The 25,899-nt window shown below is 34.7% G+C and overlaps 1 protein-coding gene across 2 annotated transcripts in view; it reads left to right on the forward strand.

The window, feature by feature from the left end:
- Oatp74d (Organic anion transporting polypeptide 74D) overlaps window positions 1–25,899 on the forward strand; it is a 144,573-nt gene that overhangs the window by 6,916 nt on the left and 111,758 nt on the right. The window contains exon 2 of one of the 2 annotated variants that reach the window (XM_077416538.1): window positions 2,042–2,147. The exons of the other annotated variant lie outside the window; for it this stretch is intronic. The gene's annotated coding sequence lies outside the window, so the exon portion shown is untranslated. The remainder of the gene's footprint in view (window positions 1–2,041; window positions 2,148–25,899) is intronic. 2 annotated transcript variants of the gene reach the window in all.

Raw genomic sequence — 25,899 nt, forward strand, 5'->3', positions numbered from 1 at the left:
TAGTATATATATATATATATATATATATATATATATATATATATTGAAAGAAAAATATGTATTTGATATTATATATTCTTATTGTAATTGCTACAATGACAATGCATTTAATCATTCCCACGTCGAGCGAACGCAATACATCCGCGTGTAGTGAACGCATGCACACGCACGTGAAAATGATTGACAGAATGCCGAAGCAATAGCCTTGTCATAAACAATTAAGCGCTGTCGCGGATGCGTGTGACGAAACCGGCCGTATATTATATATCTTTCTCTTTAGCTCTCGTTCTCTTTCTCTCTATCTTTATATCTCTAATACAGGCACTCGTGTGCCCACGGGAACATTATTTCCAACAGCAGATGCCCATTAAAATGCACAGGTTGTGCGCTCGCAGTTGCATATTATTATAAGTTTGTAATGAGTATACTCTATTATATTCTGTTACAAAGTTTTAAAATATTTAGTGACTCTCGCATTAATCGATCTTAACATCGCAGAACGCGTTAGCCATTGTGTCAGTGATTAAACATCCGTTATTAAGTGCAATATTGGGAATCTAAGTAATGGACACTGGCATAGTCATTGCAAACTTTTCCTGTTACATATATATGTTATTGAAAGGTATTAGCATTGCTGTTACATTATAATATCACAAGTATCGAGAAAATGTACGCGGTCGTAGTTTTAATTATCTAGGTTCTTAATTTCAATTTGACGCAACGTGTCGACAAAAACAAAATTTACCCATTTCGAATTGAATGTATGCCATTGTGTGACATTTCAGTCAGATTCGAACCATTACATTTTTTAAATATTACAAAACGGATAATAGGTATTATTGTTTCGATTAAAAATTCTTCATAAATATGCTAGTTATAGAAGTAAGGACGATCCAGAAAAACGACTCTGTGCTATTTATCTAGTGAGAGGGGCCGTTTCGATCGGCTGCAAAATTAATTACGCGACAGGAGGGAATTAGCTCTAATTGACCTGAATATACGCAATCGCGATCTTATTATATCTTCTTGCAGACGTCGTAAAGAGAGAACTTTATGAAGATTAGAAGCGTTTAGTCGATAGAAATTGTTCCAACCACTTAACTAGCTCTGCTACTATAGGTATATGTATTACTATAGGTATGCTACTATAGGTACATATATGCCCACTTTTTTATTTTTCTTAATTATTAAGGAACATTTATATAAGTAAAAATTAGAACAAATATAAAAAATTTGTATTTTATGATATTTTGAAACATAGATTGATTAAAACTTAACAAATATTTGAAAGAAGAAAAACTAAACTTTTTTATCAAAAAATAATATTTTCTTGTAAAATAAAATTAATATTAGAATTTACACACACACACAGTAATAGATAATATAGAATAGATAATTGATCTATTATAGTCCAAAGAGCGTTATTATTGCTGTAATATATTGCTAATTCTGGCATACTATGGTTATTTATAAATTAGTTAGGTACACAGTTATATAACTCTCTTCTTCTGTATAAATATTTTAAATTACTTAAAAGTAATTTAATATTTAATAAATGTTGATTAGGCTACATATTGTTGTTGAAAATAATCAGTAAACTTTAGCAATAATAACATGTCGAAAAGACAGAGCAAAAAATGCAGTAACTTATTTGATTGGAAAAGAAACCACAATCTCTCTCTCTCTCATAATCTTAAAATAATAATTGCGTTTTGCGGGAGGGAGGAAAGAGAGAGGTGTCTAGTTTCCATTTCTATCTCGTTTTATATACCACGCGCGTTTGAATATACTGCAAATTCATTCTCTATATTCCGCGTACCGGCGAATAGGCGGCATTTTATCGGCTGCATGTGTGTCTATACGCGCGTGTAGAATGCCCTGGCATTCGACTTCACTTCCAGCGTACATAAACGTGGCTTAACGAGCGTGAACGTAGGGCGTAGAAATACCGCGAGTGCGGGGAATAATATCGCCGCTGAGGGCGGCGCGATTTTGCGCTCCGCGAGATCTTCCCTAAGAACATCGTCTTTTTTAATTGCAGGCAACGCGTACCATTCTCGTTTCCGATTAGCAGCGACGTGGTGAAGAGTTTGAGTTTTCTCCTCCTCGTTTCGTCATTGCGGCACCGTTTCTCTCTTTTCTTCCAGGTATGTGTTTGCGATACTCATCTTTTCGCTGCTCGTTGTTCTATCAGGGTAGAATAATATACGTTTGACATTCTCTGTCGAAACTGAGCCTTGCCAAAAATCGGGACAAACGGTGGAAGTCGCTCACAATCGCAATGCCTGAGCGACAGATTTTCTGTGTAATTGTTTACATAGTTGTTTGTGATAAATCTATTTAGAGAGAAAATCATTTTTAGATCATTAAGTTGTTGAATTACTAAAATATTCCTTATTTATTAGATATCGATATTATAAGAAAATCATTTGACGTTTTAAATTTATATACATATTGTATATATAGTCTACTTATATATATACCTATGTAAATTTAAAATGTCAAATAATTTTCTCATCATATATTGGCATATAAGAGAGTAAGGAATATTTTAGTAACCTAACAACTTAATTATCTAAAAATTATTTTTATGTATGTAATACATGAATTTTAAAATGGGCGCACTGTAAATTAAATTATGGACCGACATGGAAGCAATCTGTTTGAGCCTCCGCTTTTCGTACAGGGACCATGCAAATAACAGTGACAGGCAAGCCTTAATTAAATCCGTGGCAAGAATTGACAGTGCATATACGTGTACCTTTCATTGACGAATACACGCGTCACTGCATTTACGTTATATGCGATGTTGTATTCAATTAATGGCCTGTTCCCGTTGTACGTGGATGGCTTAATTATTATACTGTATACAATTTTACTAACACATAAACGATACGGCAATTCTGTCTTAACTTTCAAGAGGTACTTCGCGATTTGCATTATTCAAATCTTTTCAAACGTAGTAAGAATTAATATTTTCTCTTTTAAAAAAATGAATATCGTGTCTCGACTGTAATCGAATAATCGAGAGCGTTTGGTTTCTTATATCATTACCTACTTATATGAAAAAATTTATCTTGCTGAAACGCAATCAATATCCCCGTTAGTACGATATATTATCTTAGGTAAACATATATATAAAGAAAATGTGTTTATTTAAATTTTGCAATGCAATGGTGCGGGTGTCACAAAGTAGATAGCAATCCGAAGGTTAATATTTGCGTGATTATTAGGCTGTCGTAACCGTTACAGTTGCATTACGTTAATAATTACGGTCACAAAGTAAGCCAATTCGCCTTTACCAGACAGGGAGTTAATTGCGGGCTATTAAACGTTCAGGCGCGCTGCTCTGCTCGCCTATCTCGTTATATCTAAGCAATTTCGTTTCTTCACGCTGGAAATGCGTCACGAGCATTATCGGGTAAATTGAAAGCATTTAGTGTGGCGAATCGAAGGCTAGCGTTTGCTACGACCGCGGCTGCGGCTATTCAGCCTCGTCAGAGGCTCGTTATCCTTTTATCATAGCTGGTTATAGCACTTTACAGGCAGGTGAGTCGATGCTTTCATTATGCCACCCTGTGTATATGACATACGACCTCGGCCGAGATTTGCCACTCTTCAGGGCTAACCGGTAATCACAAATCACTCATCTCATCTGGGTATAGTTTCAACAGATTGTATTCATTAACAAGAAAATCAGAATTTATCTTTGGACAAATAGCGAATTTTTGATAAGAATACGAAGAATGTAACAAAGAAACAATTTCAAACTTCATTGACGCCCGAAAATCCAAAGCATTGAATATTTAAAGACTAAAAAGTAACAAATTTTTTTAATTGATAAATATACCTACAATACTAAATTAAACAGTTTTAAGAAATTGTGCTCCTCTAATTAATGTTTTAAATTGTTTGAGAAATTATCATCAAACTTGCCATATCGAAATACAGAATATTTTATGTAGGACACGTGATTTTTTCTGATATTCTTAGATATCGTTTCAGTAGTCGAACTATAGTCGAAGTAGTCGAACGAAAGGATTAAATTGAAAACTCGAGCTCGGACTGTCTTTCTATGCGGAATTTTTACGTAGGTTCAATGCACTCGGCACTGTCATGTGATAAGGGCTTTGCATGTGCACGCGACGTCATATCGCTAATAGAGCAGGTCTCGATCGAGGCTGCCGTACCACGATAATGAAACAAATGAAAAGAAATGACAGCGTGGATGAAGATAAATGGTCTTCGGTATACTAGACTCGATCTTCTAAAAGTAACAGAACGAGCGGAGCAAATCGACTCTGTGGGCGGTATTCATAGTCTTTTCTTGATGAATAAGAACTTTTTATTTATACACGTGTACATACGCACACATGTGTAAATAAGAAATTCTTATTCATCAAAGAATGACTATATATGAATATTATTCTAATTGCAAGTATATATATAACGACATATATGACTAATTCCGTATAGATCACGTAGTGTTTCGAACATTTGAGTGTTCTCGCTTTGATTGATTATAAGAATTATATAAACGTAATTTATGTAACAAATTTTAGGTATATTATTTATATATTTAAAATCATAAAATATATTTTTGTGACTAAAGATTTAATAAAGATATTTAAATCTAAATGTTGAGAAGCAGTGAAAAGATAACGATACCTAATAAAATTTGCGTTTCATACAAATTGACTTTAAAATGTTCAGGAAAACTATGAATGGAGAAATCGGGGAATCGGGACACCCTGTATCTCGAACGTGTTTTGACATTCGCTTGATATGGGACAAACCTGGACAACGAAGGCGATTTGATCGGCATCTCGGATTGTGAAAAAACTCGGCGAATTTGAATAAAACGCTCGTTAAAATGATTTGTCCGCTGTCGGTTGTCCGACTTTAAACGAGACCCCCTAAATTCGCCGCAAATATCTGGCGGCGGGTTCTTCGAATACAGCGGATTTTCATTCCCTCTCGTAAATCTCCGCGGACGCGCACGGTGACTTTTTGTGACATTCGGGAAGCCCGATATCCTGAATTTAAATTATGCCTAATTTAATTCGCGGCTGCGCCGCGATTGAGCGTGATGTTTCGCCGTCCCAATAGGTCTCGCTTCGGTGCGGTTTAAGGTTCCGATCTAAATGTGTTTCTCGTACCGAAATTACGTGAATCGATATCTGTGAATATTTCCGATATTTTAGAGAGAAGATGGGGAGAAAAAGAAAGAAAGGAAAAGAGAGAGAGTAAATTCAGTATATTTAGCATCTCGTTCTACCTCCTGGAAAAAAAGCGGGTCGCGTAAACGCCGATTCGATCGTCGTCAGGACGACATTACTTGGCAAGGACGACTCTGCCGCCATCGTCATTGCCCATTGGCCTAAATCGCGGTCTAGCTACGTGCGGCATGCTAATTCGGACGAGGAGAAATGCTAATACCTTGCATTTTATTTCCGTCCGACGCCAGTCTTTCTTGTCAGCGCTGAGTACGTTAATTGGGACGATTTAATTAATCGCGTCAATTCGACGTGTCTTTTTTTAATGTCTATCTCATAATTTCAGTAAAAATAGTATTCTATGACATTCATTTTTGCTATCTTGTATTTTGACAGATTACCCAATAATCCTATAGAGAAAGTTCGGGTAATCGAAACTATTCTAAGCCTTTCAAGATAACTTGGAAACAATTGAAGATAGTTAAACTTTGTTTTGGTTGATTTGTAATGTTTGTTAAAACGTGTTTCTAACAAATTTTGTTTATTTATAGTGAGTTTAATGTTATAGCAACATTTTCGAAGGTATACTTTTATAGGGTAATTTAAATCACGTCGGGCAAAGTGAACTACTTTATTAATCTTACAAAAAATAGTTTTTATCGTATTTTAAGGCATATTAATAATGAAAGTATAATAATTATTATATTACATATTTATTTTAAGACATATTAATAATGAAATTATAATAATTATTATATTACATATTTATTATATATTCAAATTTATATTACAAACTCTATTTTTGTGCTCTTTTACTAACAATTAATGTCATACAAATATATGTAACATGTTTAAAACTTTTACTTATAATAATATATACTTATAATGTATACTTATTATAATATTATTACTCCTGAAAGAAAGAAACACACAATAAAATATAAAATGCAGTACTTATAAAAAGTATTATATACAAACTATATCTCAAAATTATAAGATATCGCTATTTTTATCTTCTTATCGTACACAATAGAAATGTACACCATATGACACTTGCTAAATAGATTACACTAAAGTTTTATCTTAGTTTTACATGAAACAAAAAGCGACTAAAAATTTGTGAAATAGATTGACTGCAAAATAAAAGTTGATATACTAACCTTACGCTGTAAGCGGTACACACCAAATTTTGAGTTTTAATTTGTTACTTTATGGGACGTTGTGCCACGTCGCCGCTTTGTACGTTAGATTAGGGAGCCAGCAGCTATAGTAATTCCACTATTGTTCGCTAAATTACTTAATAATCTAGATATTGTGATGATTTAACTTGCTCGCATAGTTAAAATTACCCGAACTTCCTCTATAGCAATTATTAGAGAAGTAGTTTTTATATATATTAATTATATTTTACGTCACCCCGATATGAACAGAGAGAGAGAGAGCTTTCGAGACAAATTAAATAAATATCTTTGATTATGTGAATAATCACAAACAGTAACCTAATTATTATTCAAAAAGTTCAGAAAAATTGCAGAAAAATTAATCTGGTTTGACGATAATATGTCGAGAGATGAATCGCGCGTCGTTGCACATTGAGTTTCCTACATCCTACGGCTCTCACGAGATAATAACAGGTTATAAATCTTGCATACACACGTATTATACGGCAGGAATTAATTGCGATCTTGAATATCAAGTTTCTCCGCTTGCACTTCCACTTTCGTAGACAAGAGTCGGCGCAAGATGCATCTCGGTTGCAAGTCGGTGCCGCGTCGTGAAAAATTTGGTATGTTCGTGTAATATTGAGCAAATCCGTAGGCGTGAGTAGGCAGAACTTGAAATTATCATAGATATCAGAAGACTCATGTTGAAATCAGAAATCAATTATTCGCATTACTTTGACAGGTTCGCTCTAATGAGAATTAGAATCTCGTAATCTTTTACGACTGTGTCTGTCCATATATATGATACTTGCATGAGAAAATTTTATGCAACAGGATGTCGCCGTGATCGATAACGATTCATAATATTTACTTAATTCTAGCTTGTAATATAATCGATCGTATTATTATTAGTATTACTATTTTGAGACTTGACTTATGCAATTTTTATGATAATGAGCTATAGATAATTTAACTCGAGAGAATTAATACATAAAGTTCAGAAAACTATAAATAAACTTGCACGTAATGGGAAACGACATGTACGATTTTAAGCTTTCGTGCGCCACATTCCAATTTGGTACTCTCGAAGAGGACATGTTCCTTAAATTGTCACGGATGAAATGATGCTTACCGGAACTCATCGCGGGACGCGCCAACTTCTCGTTTCTCTTCTTCCGCGAAAAGGAGAACGCGAGAACTTTGGTTTATTCGCGAATATTTATGCGTGCGACAGGTGCGTTAATCTATGGGCGATTTCGGCGTCGCGAATACTTGCACGATCCGCAAAATAGATTGCATCCAGAAGTAGCGCGGGCTACGAAATTATCGGCTCGATCAAAGCTTGTATCTTCCCGCATTGTAAGCTGATTCAAATTGTGAGATAAGTAGATGTGCTTGTAGATTATATTAGATATTTGTTTAATTTATGCTAATATTATATATAATTTAGGGTGTCATTTTGGAGCAACTTTTTTTTCATTTCACGAATAGCATATATACTTGCAGAAAGGTAAAATAAGATACCTATTAAAGTTTGAGCCCTTAATATTTAATATTAACAGGTCGCTCTCATCGCGATTTTTTATTTTTCATTTAGTAAGATAAAAAAAATTTTATAACTATCTAACAAACAGTAATACAGCATTGCTCTACATAGATTTTTGTAGTAAATTTACCGCTCTACAAAAAAGATCTCTTATTATTTTTTCATAAATTTAACCGTTTAAAAGATATTCAAAGTTAAAGTTGGATAAATTTTATAAAACTTGTTTTTGCTTCTTATAAATTTTGTATCATATCGACTATATCGACTATCAAAAATTATGAAATAATCAATACATATTTTTTTTAGAAAATTTAACGATCTATAAAAAGGTCTTTTATATTTTTTTCATAAATATACCATTTAGACGATATTAAGGTTTACATTTTGAACTTTAAACCTTTAATACCAATTGATTCGTCTCATTATTCTGTGCATAAAAGTATTAAGGTAAAATTACCGAAAAATTAATGTTTTACAAGATATTTTGTATTTTATGTCAAAATACTAGAACTTTCAAGCCTCATAATTCCAAAAGTTTTTAACAAAAAAATACTTTATTATAGTGTTTTGAAAAGCTCTCGAGATTAGCTACAAGAATATGCATTGAAAAATAGGGGTTTTCATTTAAGAAATTAAAGGTGTCGTTCATGTGAGCTTTAAACGACCATCCATGGTCAAACCAATGACACCATCTTAGGTCTCTCTTCGAACTAAACAACTTTTGTCTGAAACAATTTTTCCAATCTCTTTTACTTTAAGAGATATTCAGCTGAATCATTTAAATATATATATATATATAGGGTAACTCCGGTATTTATGCCGCGCGAGGATTTACGCCGCAGAAGTCAGAAAAAATAGAAGGAATAGAGATACTTGCTCGCAAATCACTGCCTTTATGCCATATTAGTATTGTGTTGTAATTTCAGTTCTTTACTGTTAATATTAACGAAACCGTCGTGAGTTGAATCGATTTCTCACCGTAGTAAGTAGCACGATCATATATTATGACTTACGTAAAATGATTACAGTAGGGAATGTAAAAGGTTTAATGGTTATTTCATGATACATAAGTGTAGAGGGATAGTAAAGGATGGAATACAGCAAAATACAAGTGCATAGCTCTTATATTCTTTGTTCAGCTTGATATCTTGTATATCCCTTCTGTTTAGGATATACAGCATTTTAGCATGCGGGATGTATGCCATAGTTTTACAGATGCTCTGTGTAAAAATCGAAATGTTCTATGCGTTCTTTTTCTTGGATCGTATACCAATAACTTTTAATGTATCAATCGTTCTTCTATTGTCTTTTAAAAATTTTTCAGTTTTATGATAATTTGTTTATCATTCTTACATCTTAATAAACTTCTTACATATATTTTATAACTTATTATGACATTTTATTGTTTTATTTATAAACAGTACCTATTTGTAATTTTTTATAAGGCGTATATTTCACTCATCAATGTCATATATCCCACTCCTATGGGATATATGGCAAAAATGCAAGGGTTTCTAAAAGTTTTTTTTATTAAATACAAAGAATGAACATTTTATATTTCTATTTTTTTTATAGTAGTAGACAGTATAAAGTCTTTATTGGTATAATTCATTTGTCTTAAACATAGTAAATAGTACTCGATAAATTAAGTTTCCCTTAAGCTGCGGCGTATATACCGGAGTTACCCTATATATATGTCGGAATTTTTTTATCTAACAATAAGTAGATAGTTCGGAATCGTTGTTTCAGTAATTATGATATCTAATTATGATATTTAATTGTTATTTAATGTGCAATACAATAATATTATGATTACCAGCTGACATATTTTTGCAATATACATATAATATTACGAAATACGTAAAAGCGCACGATAATTTAAGAATAAAATTGTTCATTTGTGTCAAGTAAATTATTCTCGCCTAATATCAATAAAAAATAAACTGTGTAATTTAATTTCTTTGATTAAAAATTCTGTAATTTAATGTAGATACACAATAACAACAAATTATTTGTTTCATAAAGCACAAGACATTTTTTTCTTTTAAAATGTCTTCAATTATTTTTTTTTTAATATCTTTAATTAATAAAATCGATGCGATGTGGGGCGTTAGGGCCAAAGCACATAATATGGCGTAGCGATATATGACGGTTGCAGTCCTTGACCTGATAAATCAGGATACGCCAAAGCTTGTGCGTTTGCGTTAGGGCCAAAGCACATAACATGGCGTAGCGATATACGACAGTCGTAGTTCCCGACCTGATAGATCAGAATACGCCAAAGCTTTTGCGTTACTTACGTCCACGACTACGACTGTCATATGTGTTTTAGCCCTTAGATTGAAAAAAAGAAATGAAATTCGCGTTTCGCACGTTATCGAGCATTGCACACGCGACATTTCGCATTTCTACAGTGCAGTCGTCGTATTCAGAGATTCGATGTGACAGTCATTGGCTTTTTTTTCCCGTAAACGCTTGCGTGATGGTAAGCATCCTGGCGGTATGATAAGCGAGTTGTAAAGCTCAAAAGCGACGTTCGTGTTCCCGCTATATCGAGATTCACGACGCAGATACGTCATTACGTCGGGCGTTTTCCCTCCGTGTAGTAACTAGGCTAATCGTTCGGATTTGTGATGTACGAACCTTACGGCGCGGCCGATCGTACTCTAGATTACACCAGTAGCTCTCTTGGAACGTACACTTGCGCACGATTATTTGAGCTTTTTCTTTAAAATTTCGTCACTCTCTGATTCTTCGTCGTCGTCGTCGTCGTCGTCGTCGATATTTGGCCGATTATAATGGAGCAATATCCGATCTCGGCATGACCCGATTTTACCCTGCGAAACGTATTTCAATCACGTAAGTGGTATGATTAATAGCTCCACTTTTTCACCGGTAATCGTATATATTTCGAATGTGGCAACGCTTCAAAGTTGTCGCGTGTCAAAAACGATACTTAATAAATTTACATTGACGTTGTGAAAGAAACTTGAGATAAATTCGTCGTGAGGTCTGAAATGTGAAACTCAATGCAATTTCTCATCGTAAAATTATATTAAATGTAACGATCTCTATTCTTCGTAAAGAATATATAGTCAGCAGATGAAACGTACGTTAAATATTAAAGTATTTTACAAACGTTTTTTATTCTTTAATAAATTATTATTTTTTTAAATAGAAAATAGAGCAACATCAAGTAATATATATATATATATATATATATATATATATATATATATATATATATATATATCTATTTCTTTTCTCTTAATTTTTTGTGATTTGAATTAGTTTTGAGAAATATTATATTTTTATTTAAATGTTGTTTAACCAATTATTTTGGAAAAATTTTATCAAAATTTTAAAAGCATAATTTAACTTTTCTAAATATTTAATGTAATTACTAGATATATATGAAGGGTTATATCATAAATTACTATATCTGCCTTGACGTAGAGTCGCAAAGTCCTAAATTATCCTAATCCATCTCGGTTACATACTCTGCACATTCATCTGATTATGTCTGATAAGAAATCTTTCTAAGATATTTTTGGACGTTGTCGTTAATCTTCGACTCAAAATCAACGAGTTTTGTGCGTTCTTTTACACAAACCCCATATCAATTTCTCATGGAATAACTGTTTTGCAAAGCGAATAATTTTTGCTTTCGATTCCAAGTACGCTTTATTACGAGTCCGATTACAGGATGCGGATCTGTTTCTGATGTTGGAGCCAGGAGCGTCCGGTTATGTTACGCTCAGGATTGTTTTCGTCCGACGAAAACGGCCCGCCGTGAAAATAGACGACCTCTTCCCTTCGCCACCTCTTTCCCCGAAGCCGCGCGATACGTGCGTGTGTGGGAATGGGGATGATGCAGTTGGCCTGGATAAAGGTCGGTGGCCGACCTAGCCCCCCGGCGCGAGCGGCCCGACCACCAGCTCTCTCTCTCACCCTCCCTCCCTCCCTCCCTCCCTCCCTGTCTCTCATCATCTTTCTCTCTCTCTTTCTCTCCCGCACTGTGCTGTGCCACCCATCTCGGTATTGATTTTGTTAACCTTCTAGATTCTAGCGGTTCTCTACCCCTTCCGTTCTACTCCAATCCCCTCGTCTCTCTGCGCGACGACATCCCCTGATCTGGGGGCCTACGCGGCGTTTCTCTTCGCATCGAGCCGATTTCTCGCGCTTTTCTGTCTTGTCTTAAGGACAATCTTGTAGTGAAATTTTGGTGCATTTCTAATTGTGAACGGCAAGGAAAAAGTCAGAATGAAATCAATTAGATCAAACGAGATATCCTTCAAAAGTTCCTGCTGGTACATACATTGCGATCAACATTGCAATGTAGAAATAATATATGAGAAATTGCTCATATTTCTATAACTAATTAATTAATAAGCTATATAAAGAGATTAATAAAGCATTGGAAATGATGATGAATGAATTCGTGAATTTGGTATCTTTTAAAACAACGGTCTTTCAATTTAAATATTTATTGTCAACGCGAAGCTAATTTGGTAAATTAAATATAAATTGTCATTAAAAAAATCAATTTAAAGTTTTTACAGAAGTGTTATTTAATTTCAAATTTGAATAAGTACAAAGAAATTTTTATGGCAAATACTGATTTTAAATTCGATTCATGGTTATCTCATCATTTGGAATAATTTATTTATATAGATAACTATTGTGTGTGTTTTTCGGTGCAGTAGCATCTTACGTAAATAAATGATGTTCCGTAATCAAGGTATCATTATATATGATAACAATGTTACGTTCATACTTATGTTTAAGTGGGACACTTTTCGCGAGACCAAGAACTAATGCGCGCCTAAGAAAGCGGACTACTGATACCAATCGAAGACGGTGTCAGGTGTAACAAGGCGAATATCTGAAATGGGCGATCTTAATGCGTCTAATTTAGCTGAAATCGTCTTGGTAGCGCCGCTTTCGTTTCTGTAACTTTCGCACTTACACCGTCGCACTAGGCGAATATTGTAAAAATGCTTTATAACACCAGGTGCTTATTGTAATTTACGATCGCGGCACTCGCATTCTTACACCTACTCGCGAATTCATTCACCGCGTTTGTTAGCGCATACCTATACACTCTCCGCTGTCGAAACAGTGTGATTTATTTTTCCGTTCTGAGACACTCGCGATATATAATTCCTAATAGTCACGACGTATTTCGAAGATTAATCGTTGTCAAAAATCTTGATACAAAATGAGATAACACTAGTTTTTCAGTTATAAATGATCGAAGTTGGCCGTATAGACTTTGTGCTATTGAATTTTATTTTCGCACTTATAAAACTTGCTCAATATTTAAAACGTAAGAAGTATTAACAATAAGAAGTATAGCTGTTTATCTAATCAAGCCTCTGTTGAAACGACCTTTTCATCATCTTAAATTAACGAAGATAAATAGAATGCTTATACAGGGTGGTAGTTAAGTACTCTAAGAGATTTTAAGGGAATTTCTTACACAAATTCAAGACAAAAACTTCATATGACCATATGTCCAAAACGGCTTAGTTTCAAAATTACAGGGTGTCAAAGTTGAAGGAAACACTGCGTGCGGGAATATCTTATTCCTGCACGGCCTCGAGTAAGAAATCTCTCGCGCGTGCGGAATCGGCCATCCGTCGCACAGATGGCCGTATGCAATGGGCCACTTTCCACGCACTTTGTAATATAAAATAGGGTGTATAACACGTGCGGGTTGAGAATTGGACACTCGTGCGGGTGATCGCACGAGCCGAAGGCGAGTCCACTCCGCACTCGTGTCCAATTTTCAACTTCCCGCACTTGTTACACAAATAACTATTTTCGCGAGTCGAAGTTTGATAACTTCGCGCACGCATATGTCTGCTTCTTATACGCGTGTGTGTATAAACGCGAGGGTTTGCTAGCAGAATCCTAATGCCGTGTATCTGTGCCACTGTGCGAATTGAATTCCAATTATATACACTTGATTTACTTGTCATTCACTCGCGGTTCTCCTAGGATTGCATCCGCGGTTTTTGGCGCCGCTCCATCTTCGTTGTTGGCCATTGACACATCTTGGAACGTAATCATTTCGTAGAAAGAATAAGAAATAAATATCACGATCGTATCTTGTTTTTTTAACACAGGGAGAAACTGAAGTAGAAGAAATGTATAAAGAAATTCACCCGTAAGATTATAGTAATAGCGATGCCATAAGCTGCTTCGAATATTGATGATAACAGCAGATCTGCAATGTTGCTTCCACGGGCTTATTTGAATAGCAGCTTTCACGTGTTTCTTAGATAGATGTCAAGAAGCTTGATTCAGTTCGCTTGCTAACACTCCTGTAATTCAGTTAATTCAGCGAAGATTTGTTACTGTCAGCTGCCACGGGCGTAGATATACAGAGCACATGTATCCTACGTGAGATATGTAATGATATATATGTATATGAACCAGCGATAATGACATAGCTCTATTATCGCCAAAGGATTAGTCGCATGCGCGCGTGACTGGATAAAAAGGAACTTCGAATTTAATTTAATTGACTATAGCTTTTAGCGCCAGTACCTTTTGTACCTCTGAGCAATATCGAAGGCACACTAGGCCAAAGAAGGTACATGGCGCGTGGTAAAAAGATAGCATAACATAAATAGTTAAGTAGGCGCACGCTGTCTGCATCTATTAATTTGTATAATGTCTGAGCGATTAATGAAGCAAAAATGAATTTCTCTCCAATTATTATGTCTATTATTTTATGTGCATTAAATTTCTTGAAACTTATGGCTCGATAGTTAATCAAAAACATTGACCCGAGTGCTTTCTCAGGGTAAATATTTATTATTGCAAAAGTGTCGAGTGAAACAAGCGGCATGCGACATGCGACCTCGTTTTCCCGCGGTTAAAACGTGCGCGTGCCATCGCGCGTATCTCGATGACGACGTGGTACATGGTCGAGAAAAGCTTTTTTTCTCTCATCGGTTTCTCCCACTATAAAAAGGGTTGAAGAAGCAGCGCGGCGTTCTTTTCACCCCCCCGGCGAGATGGAGTGCCCGTAAAAAGAGAGTCCCCCTTCCCCTACGTTCATTCGAGGCGACGACGATAAAGACAAGCGGTGGAAACTGGGCCATGTGACGCAGGTAGCCACAATAATAGAGGGAGCAGCGAGGGGAGCAGAATATACGACCTACTTCTCGGTCGATTCCAGCATAGTCGAGATTCATGCCGACGTCAGAGAGACTCGACCTCGCGAATTCACCTGTTCCGCTAGGTAATGTAGAGTACTTGAATAAAAGTAAGTACCTACTATGTACGTCACTGTATATGGCGATCTATGACTGACGTCTCCATTTCAATAGAGCGAGCGCATCGAGACCCGATATAATAGTACAATCTGTGTTAAACTCAATCAGAAGGTTAGAGAGAGAGAGAGAGAGGAGCTAAAAGATATAAAGAAAGTGAAAAGAAAAGACAATTTTTAAATTAAAATAAGAGATCCAATTCGAAAAAGTATCGCGTGCTGCAATTAAAATTGATCTTTATTTGAGATCTTTATTAATTCAAAAAATGCAAAAAATGGCTTTTGTATTTCAATAATGTAATAATTATGCATGGTAAACATTTTCTACTGTATGTATTGTATGTGTCAATATTTTAATTATCAATAGATTTAATAATCAATAAATTTTTCTCTTACGAAAAAATCGATTAAATAATGGAATCCAGTAGTAAGATGAAAGAATATTTAGGGGTAGTAAATTTAATAAATAAAACAAATATATGAGGTTGGATATAATTGTTATGTGTTTTACATATGTATAATATTATATACATATTATATAAAGTTATATACTCTCTAGAACTAAACCAATATTTCCATTCTGCAGAAAATGGTGGCCTTTTTATTAAAAATATTAGTTTTTTCTCAAAATTTTGTTAGTATAAAAAAATAAACAATAAACAACAAACGTATAATGTATATTCTAGTTTAGACTTTAGCCACACTTCTTCTGAATAAGAAAATTTTTGGTTTAGTACCTAGAACAGACCTTTCAAACTAGAATATTTAAATTAAATGAAGTTATAATTATAATCGATAGACTAAAGGCTTACGTTAGTTTATGGATTATGGTTGATACAAAGTATATATAAATTATTGCCAATACAAATCGCACAAACTCGATAATATAGTCTTCTATTCTTTCTCTTATATCTTTCTCTTCTATATATATGTATAATTGCACATACAAAAAAAATTTTTCCATTAGTTCTATTAGTTTTATTTATATATCAATTTATCTATTTATGTTCTACTAGATCGATGTATTGAGTTTTGTTTTGCAATTCGATTTTAGCGTTCGTACAATTCCCTTTTCAATCGTTAAAAGTCTGTTCTGCGAGAGCAATGGGTTTTCTCTGCGTTTTCGTAAAATTAGCGTCATTTTTGCAGCGTTTTGCACGCAGTAAATCATAGGGCGCTGTCAAAGGATGCGGTGATCATTGCTTAGGAATTGGGCACAAAAGCTGTGGCAAGAACCGGACAAGGCGCCGCGTTGTATGGCACTTACAGAATTCTACGAAAATAGCTTTAGTGTCGTCTTGGTATCTTTTTTCCCCTCGAACGACCGGCAGCACGAAGTCAGTGGTCGTCACGCCACAAAGTAACAGAGTCACGTAACAAAATGTATTCCTGAAACTTTGAAACCGCACGAGTATGCGTCGAAACGTGTAATTTGCAGGGGAGCGGTCAGTTTCTTCAATCGGACCCGTCTCACCTGCGCACAACGCAACACTGATTTTTACCGCAATTATCACCATCGGCGAAAATGGAAGTCGCGGTAACAGTTTCAATTTAGCCTAGGAATTCGTGGGCATATGTTGCTGTCTTTTTTTAAATCATTATTCTGTCCATATGCTGTAGAGAAAATAATTTATTTTATTAATATTCTTTTAAAGCAAATTCGTAATAAAGACTTGCAACGTCTAAAGCAAAAAAATAGACGTCGTGAAATAAGAAATAAGGTAAGAGAAAGTCAAGTCTTCAAACTTTATTATTTACCATAACGGCGATAAAGGCTTTTTCTTGATATAAATGCTATTATGAAAGCATAAAATTATCTGGCGAGAAAACCATCAGATTATCTTATTAGTAATGACTTATTTCTCTTTGTGGCTATAATATTACAAAAAGAAAATTTTAAAAATAAAAAGTTTAGTGCAAATTTTAAATAAGTAATACATTCTTTTAATGTTGCAAAGTATACCAATTTGATAGATGTCTCAATAACATGACGCATGTAAATTCTCTTTTAATTCTAATAGCGAGCAGAAGAAGGCATCTTCTTTCGCAGGTGTATAAAAATCTCCGTGATATTTTCCACGGCACGCCGGCAGTCTGGCTTACCGATTATTGTATGGACCGTTACACAATCGAGTGCGTAACGAGTAAGAAGAAATCTCAGCTCAAGCTACGGTATAATGCCGCCACTATGCGAGCGTCTGGAGATTTTCAATGGATATCTTATGCGGCTTCTTTACTCCTCTTGTATCCCTTGCTTAGATTCTCCGCTTACTTGGATATTCATTTTATGTCTTGCATTAATTTTTGGTGGGCTTAGTATTATATAGATAGTAAATTAATTTTGTTCCGTTGATGCCGCGAAAATAAAAATCGTAGTTTATTCATAAAATGTCATAAATAATAAGTTATAAAATGTGTGCAAAAAGTTTATTAAGATGTAAGAACGATAAACAAATTATAAAATTAAAAAATTTAAAAAAAAAAATAAAAGAGCGATAAACATGCATTAAAGATTATATTGTTATACGATCCAAAAAAAGAAAGAAAAAGAATACATAGGAGATTTCGAGTTATTAAGATTTGGATAATCAGTTCTTGAGTTACAAACGTTTGAAATTTCGAAGAATCCGTATGTACATAGAAGCCCTATAAAATTTGGTCTAATCAACCAAATTTTAAAGAATTATATATGAAATAGGGGTAGAAAAAAGACTGAAGAATATAATAGAATTAAAAATAGACCGATATCTCAAATATTGAGAAAATCTAGACCGAGATCTAGACAATATTAAGCCAATTAAGGAAGTTTATTATTTCCTAATTTTATTAATAAAAGCAATTTTTATATATTTAACAAATTATTTTAAAGTAAAAATAAATAATTATTGTAATAGTATAACAAATATTAGTCGCAATAAAGATTATTACAATAAAAAAGTGTGCAAGTAGAAACTTGCACATTGCTTCCTTATAATTTTTAAGTGTACAAATTATAAATTTGAACATTACTTTCTCACAATTTTTAAATATGCAAATTATAAATTTGCACGTTGCTTAATCAACATTTTATTTCGCTCATAAAGCTTCCTCTATAAGGAAGCCAAATTAATAAATATCTACTAATAATTATACATAAAAAAAGGCTTCCTCATAGAGGAAGCTTTATAAGCAAAATAAAATGTTGATTAAGCAACGTGCAAATTTATAATTTATACACTTAAAAATTATAACGAAGCAATGTGCGAGTTTCTACTTGCACACTTGTTTTATTTTAAATAAGGCATGTAAAATGAGATTTTTATTAAAATATAAAATTCTATAGTTTACCATAAAATGAGTTGTTTAAAAATAATTGTGAAATCTGTTTTATCAATAATTCTGCGATTAATCGATGAACGTGATGTCGTATGTTAAAATGGGAATATGGCATCATGCTGTCGGTGGTAAACCGATCTATCGTGACATCAGGCATTTCTAACGTTGAGTCTAATAGAAAAACTGGGCATCTGCCAGGGGCGTAGTAGGAATGACAATACGGCATGCCTAAGTGCGCACAATGACGATGTGCATAGACTTTTCTCTTCTCTTTGAACCAGTCATACATATTGATCGTGATTGCAACGCTTAGAAAAGTCGACAATAATAAGCCTATTAATTTTCAACAAATTGCTATTATATAAATAAATCGTTTTGCGATTAATAAAAAGTGCTTTTAAGTAAACAATTTTTCTATTAAAAAGATTTTCTTGATACTTGTATATAATATTTGACCATCATACAGCGCGATATAACAACTTTAGGTATTATTTAGAAAATTACGTATTGCAGTTTGTCATCGATAAATAATTAATCCAAATTTAAACGTCATGTGATAAATCAAATTTTTATATGAGTGCTATTTGATTATAAGATTGCTATTTTCACTTAAAAAATGCAAATTTTCAAGTCGTATGTTATTAATGTATTCTTACAACTATAGTACTCATATATAATTATATATAAATTCTTATAATATTTCTATTATAACTACAGCAGGGGTACGCATACGCATCTAATTGACTTATGCCATTCATATGGCTTGCTCGACGGCAATCTGGGAAACGTCGAGATTTATCGACAAGGTATTCTCACTTCGGCGACTTGTCAGACGAGTTGTCTAGCAAGGAAAAATTAATGATGCCACTTGACGCAACGTGAGATAATGAAACAGCGCTTCTCTCTCGATATACGCGTGTCTTGTCTCGCGGATAGGTAGGTGTCGACAATACGGTAGAAAGTTCTTCCCCTCTCACGGTCGTTTTTTCCTTGATAGAAAATAAATAGATAAGGAGAAAAAGAAACGGCAATTGGTCATGTACCAGGGACAATCGTGGAATATCAATGAGAATAGTTACGCGATCCGATGTCGGACGATTGGCGACGCGTGCAGCAGAAATTCCCTCCGGAGAGCGTAACCATACGTAAGGCGTATCGGGCGCGAGGCCACCGGTGCATTGTCATCTTCCCACACGCGAGCGATGCGCGCGGAGAAATGCGAGGCAACCGGCAGCGGTGGGACACATCGGTGGGACAGGAGGGGTGAAAAGAATATAATGTCGACGTTCGTTTTTCGATAACCTGATTTCATTCCGATTTCACGGTCGCCTACCGCGATATGCTGGTTGACGAGGAGTAATTTATCGTTTTTTTTTTGTTTTAAACATTTTATGTCTCTACGCGCGCGCGCGCGCACGCAAGAGAGAGAGAGAGAAAGACATTTTGATTTCATTGAATATCGTTTTTAAATGATATATCTTCTTGCATAAAATGTGCTGTGATTACGAAAATATTCACGAACTTGGCACAAATGAATTAATCATGACTCTAACTAAATTGCATTCGCGGTGTGTTGATTGGATTTTTCCTTTTTCCTACTTTTTTTTTTTAAATAATGTTACTTCTATGACACGAGTTCATACGCGCGGTATCAGACTCGTAACTTAATTTTTGCTTCCCTTAAATTGTCGCGCGTTAACGAGAGCGCATCTACTTTTGCTCTCTTGCAACAGCTCGACTGGCGAGAAAGGGTTGGCGGCGCGGAAGCGAGAGAATCCCATTACCCGCCCATGCAATCCCCCGATTTTTACTTTAGCGTGTACCGCGACCGAGCCGCCGCGCCGCCTGTGTAGTCTCGAGCCTGAAATTTTGCCGCATCTCGGTACCGGCGACTTGAAATGTCTGCCTGCAAAATTTTTGCGTGAATACCGGGATTTTTCCGGGCGTGTAAAATTTTTCTGCAACCCGTGATTAAGTGGTTCCGATGGATACAATATGAAACTCGACATGCAAAATTATCTAATACTCTTCCCAGACAGCACGCATGTCTAAAAGACATCTTTAAGATGTCTTTTAGACACGTATGTCTGATAGATGTCTTTATGATGTCTTTTAAACATGCGTGTTGTTTGAGTTTAAAGATTTGAATAAATAATATTAAATCACGAAAATTTGTTCTTATTAGGGAATTTTGTAATAATATGTGATAAGCACTTTTATACAAGAGAGGTTAGCCATAAGAACTGTAATCTCTAAATGTTTACATTTTTTAAAACCCTCAATTAGCACACATGTGCTAATTCGCACCATTTTTTTTCGTTCAGCACTTTATATATTTCAATTTTTCATATAAAAATCATTTCTTTTTCCAAAAAAAGTGCACTACTAAAAATGACTGAGATACGACAGTTAAAAGTTGTCAAAATCTCAAATCGCACTAGTGTGGCATTTGAGGTGGCCCAGCCGAGGTGTGCTAATTGAGGGTTAAATAGGATTACGCAAAATATATTATAAGGAACAGACTTAATAGAATGTACTATACATGTAAAGTTGCGTTAACATGTACGAATTTTTTAAAATCAGTATCTCTCTCTCTTTTTATAGAAGTTGCAATAAGATAGAGTTTTATGAAAGAGTTTAACATCGTCGGAATCCGCTGTTCCATCATATGTAGGTGGGAAAAGTTTCTAGAGCGGTTTCTTTGACAGTATATAGCATTCTGCCGTAACTTCGAGCACGTTGCTTCCTTTTCCTCGTCACGTCACCGAATTGAAACGAAAACCGAACTTGGTGTGATATTGATCATTAAAGTTACGTCCCGAGAAATCTGTTTTGCGATGTCAAGAGGAAGCTGCTTTTAATGTGTGACTTACATAACGCGGAATGTCGTGGGTGTTTGCACGAGAAGAAGCAAGAGACGAATTTGTTTTAAGAAAATGTGTGTAAATAATTTCTCTTTCACGTCTAAATAAAAGTCAAATCTATCATTAATATATTTTTGTATTGATATATTCATAATTTAACATCGTTTATTAATATTAATTAATCGCATGTAGCTAACACTTATGAATTTTATTTCATAGTCGCTTAATTTATAATGCATGCACTTGTTTTAGCGCTTAGTTTATTACGTATTATTCCGAAAATGACGTGAGCACATATATGTTTGAAAATGTCAGAGGATAGTGGGTCTGTGTAAAACCACTATCCCAAACGAGAAGAATCATCCGTGTCACGTCAGACGTTAGAAGAATACACTGCTTTGGGCGGGGCGGGGGAGATAACAAATTGCGGTTAATTAAACGTACATTAATATTGCGTAGGCAAGAAAATTAATTGACGGGTTTCGCAGACGGCTCTTGCCGGCTATACACGTCGTGTGCGTGATAGATACGCGGTTATGAATGATGACTTAAATGGTGCATCAAGCAGATTAAGTGGCACTGTTTTTGCACACGCCGCGCAGCAGAAATTTGCCATTTAATATCCTGTAATATCCAGGCATCCTTGTGGCTTGTTTTCCGCCAAATAGGTCTTGCGAGTCTCGTGAAGAATCGAGGTGTATTATAGAATCAAACGCTTTCTAACGAGATGTATGCCTGATGGTAATAAGAAAGGACGGTCGAGAAAACTTGTTATGGCGCGATGGCGAAGAATAGGTGTAAGGTGAATAATTTAAATCTGACGAGAATTTAACACAGGAATCATTTTTATGTAGAAAAAAGAAAAGATGGAGTTATATATTCAGCTATATTTTTAAACCGCTATTGACTCATCGATAAGATTGCGTAATAATAAGTAGACATCGATATTGTGGGTAACGCGCGGTACCCTATGTAAGTATAAATGTAATTCGTCGTATAATGAGTTACGTTCGCTGTTTTCTCGCGCGATTAAATTGATATCTCGCTTTCACCGGCGATCATTCGCGTCATTTATCAAGCATCTCGTACGCGGCGCCAATAACGCTCGTGCGCAGTAAAATAAATCAACGCGGTAATTAACGGCTGAATTCGTTAGTGCGTAACTGCTCGGATACCTATTCCGGCGGAATATTTATTCAGTGACTGTACACCGCGGGTGATGGAGGCGGTGCATTAGGCAAATTAAGAGCTTAATGTTCCTTTTTTTTTTTTAATGAGCGGAAAGATTTATGTGCTGTCCCGCGTGGATCGCGAGTTGCCATAGTACTAGAAATAGAAATGACTCTTTCCCGATGACAGCTTGTAAATTGGCGAAATACTGTCCGCGTTTACGGGGAGGAATTTGTTTCTCTCTCTCTCTCTCTCTCTTTCTCTCTCTCTCTCTCTCTCTCTCTTTCTCTCTTTCTCTCTCTCTTTCTCTTTGAAGAATTCTCTTTTCGAAGATCATCTTAGCATTCTCTTGACTTTCGGATTTTTACGTAAGATGCAACACGGTTCGCCTTTAATTTCGGCTTTGCGCGGAGCATCCGATTTCTCCTGATGTAATTCTCCGATCCTCTCGTAACTTAACGGTCGATATCGCGCCAAGTTTAGTTTCCTCAGAGGCGCGTGACGAGGGAAAGGAAGCATGGTCGGCGTAGAAATTACTTTCGGTGAAAAACAGCGTCTCCGATGATTTTTACTTCTCACCGTCGTCGTCGTCGGCGCGGTTGCATAAGCCGCGGATATTATCTTTCACGTCCTTTTGTTTCTTTATCGAAGAGGATATCGCGCGATATCATCTTAAATTATTCTTAATTAGAGAAGACAATTTCTAAGTCCTTGAAGCACTTGCAACAAAGAAGAATCAACGCTTACTAATGAGGGTTTGAATAACAAGATATTACTTTCTAATTTTAACACTAATGTAAATTTAATTTGTGTGCATTGCCAAGATATTAATGAACATCAAAATGCATAATTACTTTCAATTTTGATGTTGACTTATTGGCCAGTCAAATTAGACAAAGAAAAGACTTTTGCTCAAAAGTGATGCGAACTTTTTTATTCCTTTTTCGGCGTGTTGGGGGTGTTCAGAAAAGCTTATTTTTGAGTTGTCGTATCATGAGACCTAGAGCTTTTTGAGGGAAAAAGGGGAACCAAAATTTTCACGAATCGGAACGAGTCACCGCTCATTTTCTTTGTTTTTTCAAGCCCTACAACTTTCTCAGGAGCGAAAAAGTGCTATCTATTAATCGAAACGAGTAAATGCAAAAAAACGAGTCTCTTTTGGTGTTATATATCTGCACGTTCATATGACGCTATTAAATTAAATTATTAATTTTAAATGAATCTCTCATTATACATATGCAAATACTCGATGTGTATTTTCTGTCTCGCTTCTCGTAGTTCTCTTTACTGGGTACTGTGTACACGGCAAGGTAAATGGGTGACGAGATATAATACCTACACGTCGAGCCTAAGAAATATTGGCCTTCTGTCCTTCGACGGCTTCGACTGCACGTGTCGTTTTGCATTGTTTCTACTCTGACACGTTTACCTCACCAGATGCTAGTTTTTGTTTGAGATGGAAAGGCGACACGCCTGCCTTTTATCAGAATTTCTTAAATCGTCGATAATGTGTTAAGCATTTTTAACACGATGTACCAACGGGGTCAAAAGTGACTTGTTTGATATTTTTTAAAGTAATTATTATGTATCTTTAAAACATTATACAATTTCTGAAATTTTCTTCGATTTTTAGTGAAATATACATATAATTCATTTTACGAATTTGTCTTCTCCTTTTTCTTTTATTTTGATTCCTTCGATATAGAAATAGGTGTATGTTAATCTTCGGTAGTTCTAGTGTTACACAAATATTTCAAATAGTAAACTTTATATTTAAGCTCTTTAAACGTATTTGTTTAAGTTTAAGTAAATGAATTAATTTGCATATTATCTTAAATTCTAATCCAATTTCTAATAAACAATATAAAACATTTAAAATAGTTTGAAAATTTGTAAGTTTAGATTTTTATTAATTTTACGTGCAACAACAATTGAATTTTGATCAAATTAATGAAGCGCAAAAATATTGACAAATTAAGAATTAGTAAGATGCAATAAATAACGGTAGGTGTATCATGAAGTTTTCGCTATAAAGAATTTTATTGCAAGTTCAACACAGAAGATAACATTTTCCTAAGTACAGTCGAACCTCGTTAACTCGAAACTCAAGGGAATAGAAAATAATTCGAGTGATCGAGTATTTCGAGATATCAAGATTTCGAGTTATAGAGGTGTGGAAAAAAATTTGATTTATATAGAGGTTTTGAAATTAAACATAAATAACTTAAACTTAAGGTTACCGTGAAAAATAACAGAGTAGAAAAAAGGTTTTAATAATTTTAATAACTGTTAAAGAAGTAAATTTATATTTATTTATAGATATGCGTACCATATATAGACATTCTTTTTATTTAATAAAAAAATCTGTGATTTTATTTTGCTTCATGGCTTTAACTATACTTGGGATTCTATAGCATTTTCAATTTTTATAAGGGCATTAAATGTTATCATCAGTATCACTTTTCAAAAAAAAAAAAACCCCGTAATGATGTAATAGCATTTTAGTCTCCTTAGTGATGCAGGATTCATTAAAGTGATAAAATGTAGTAAATTATAAAATTCTTACGTGTTTTAAAAAGCACGTCTGAATATCTCGACGAGTAACGGTTGAATAATAAATTAAAGTCAGCAACAGTGAAAAGTTATTAGAGAAATCATACTAGATAAACAATAATGTCAGGATAAACAAACTAATCAAGGACTATGTATTCCTTATTATTTTGTCGTATATCGCGTTTAAAATTTTGTCAGTTGTTTTAGTGAACGGACAGAGAAAGAAGCTGATGCAAAATATTTTTACTTTGAGTTATAGAGGTTTTATCGAAATTCGAGATACAGAGACCAATTTATAATATTAACCTCTATATCTCGAAACAATTTGAGTTATGGAGGTAAATGGTATGCTGGAAAAATACTTTGAGTTAATCTTCTATTTTTCTTCAATTTACCAGAGGTTTACTTCGAGTTACAGAGGTTTTTTTCAACTTATAGAGGGTGTTTTAAGAAAATAAAAAAATTCGAATTATAAAGGTTTTCGAGTTAACGAGGTTCGAGTTGGCGAGGTTCAACTGTATATTTATACTTTTTTTTTAGACTGTGTACAACAAATTTTTCTTTAAGTCTTCCTTCCGAGAAGCTGTTCGGTACAAATAAGGCGCTCTGGAACGAATCGATTAATGTCGCGTCCGGCGCTTTATCACGCATTTTTACAGGACTCCTCCTGGCGGCACTCTAGTCATTGTGTCTCTCGATGATTTTTCACACGGTCGCTCCTCTGTATTCAGATATCCTGAAGCATTCGAATATCGAAATCGTTTGGGCGATAATGAGTAGCTTTTCG

Source organism: Temnothorax americanus, unplaced genomic scaffold (assembly GCF_048541705.1).
Source record: "Temnothorax americanus isolate GAGA-0224 unplaced genomic scaffold, ASM4854170v1 Scaffold43, whole genome shotgun sequence".
NCBI lineage: Eukaryota > Metazoa > Arthropoda > Insecta > Hymenoptera > Formicidae > Temnothorax > Temnothorax americanus.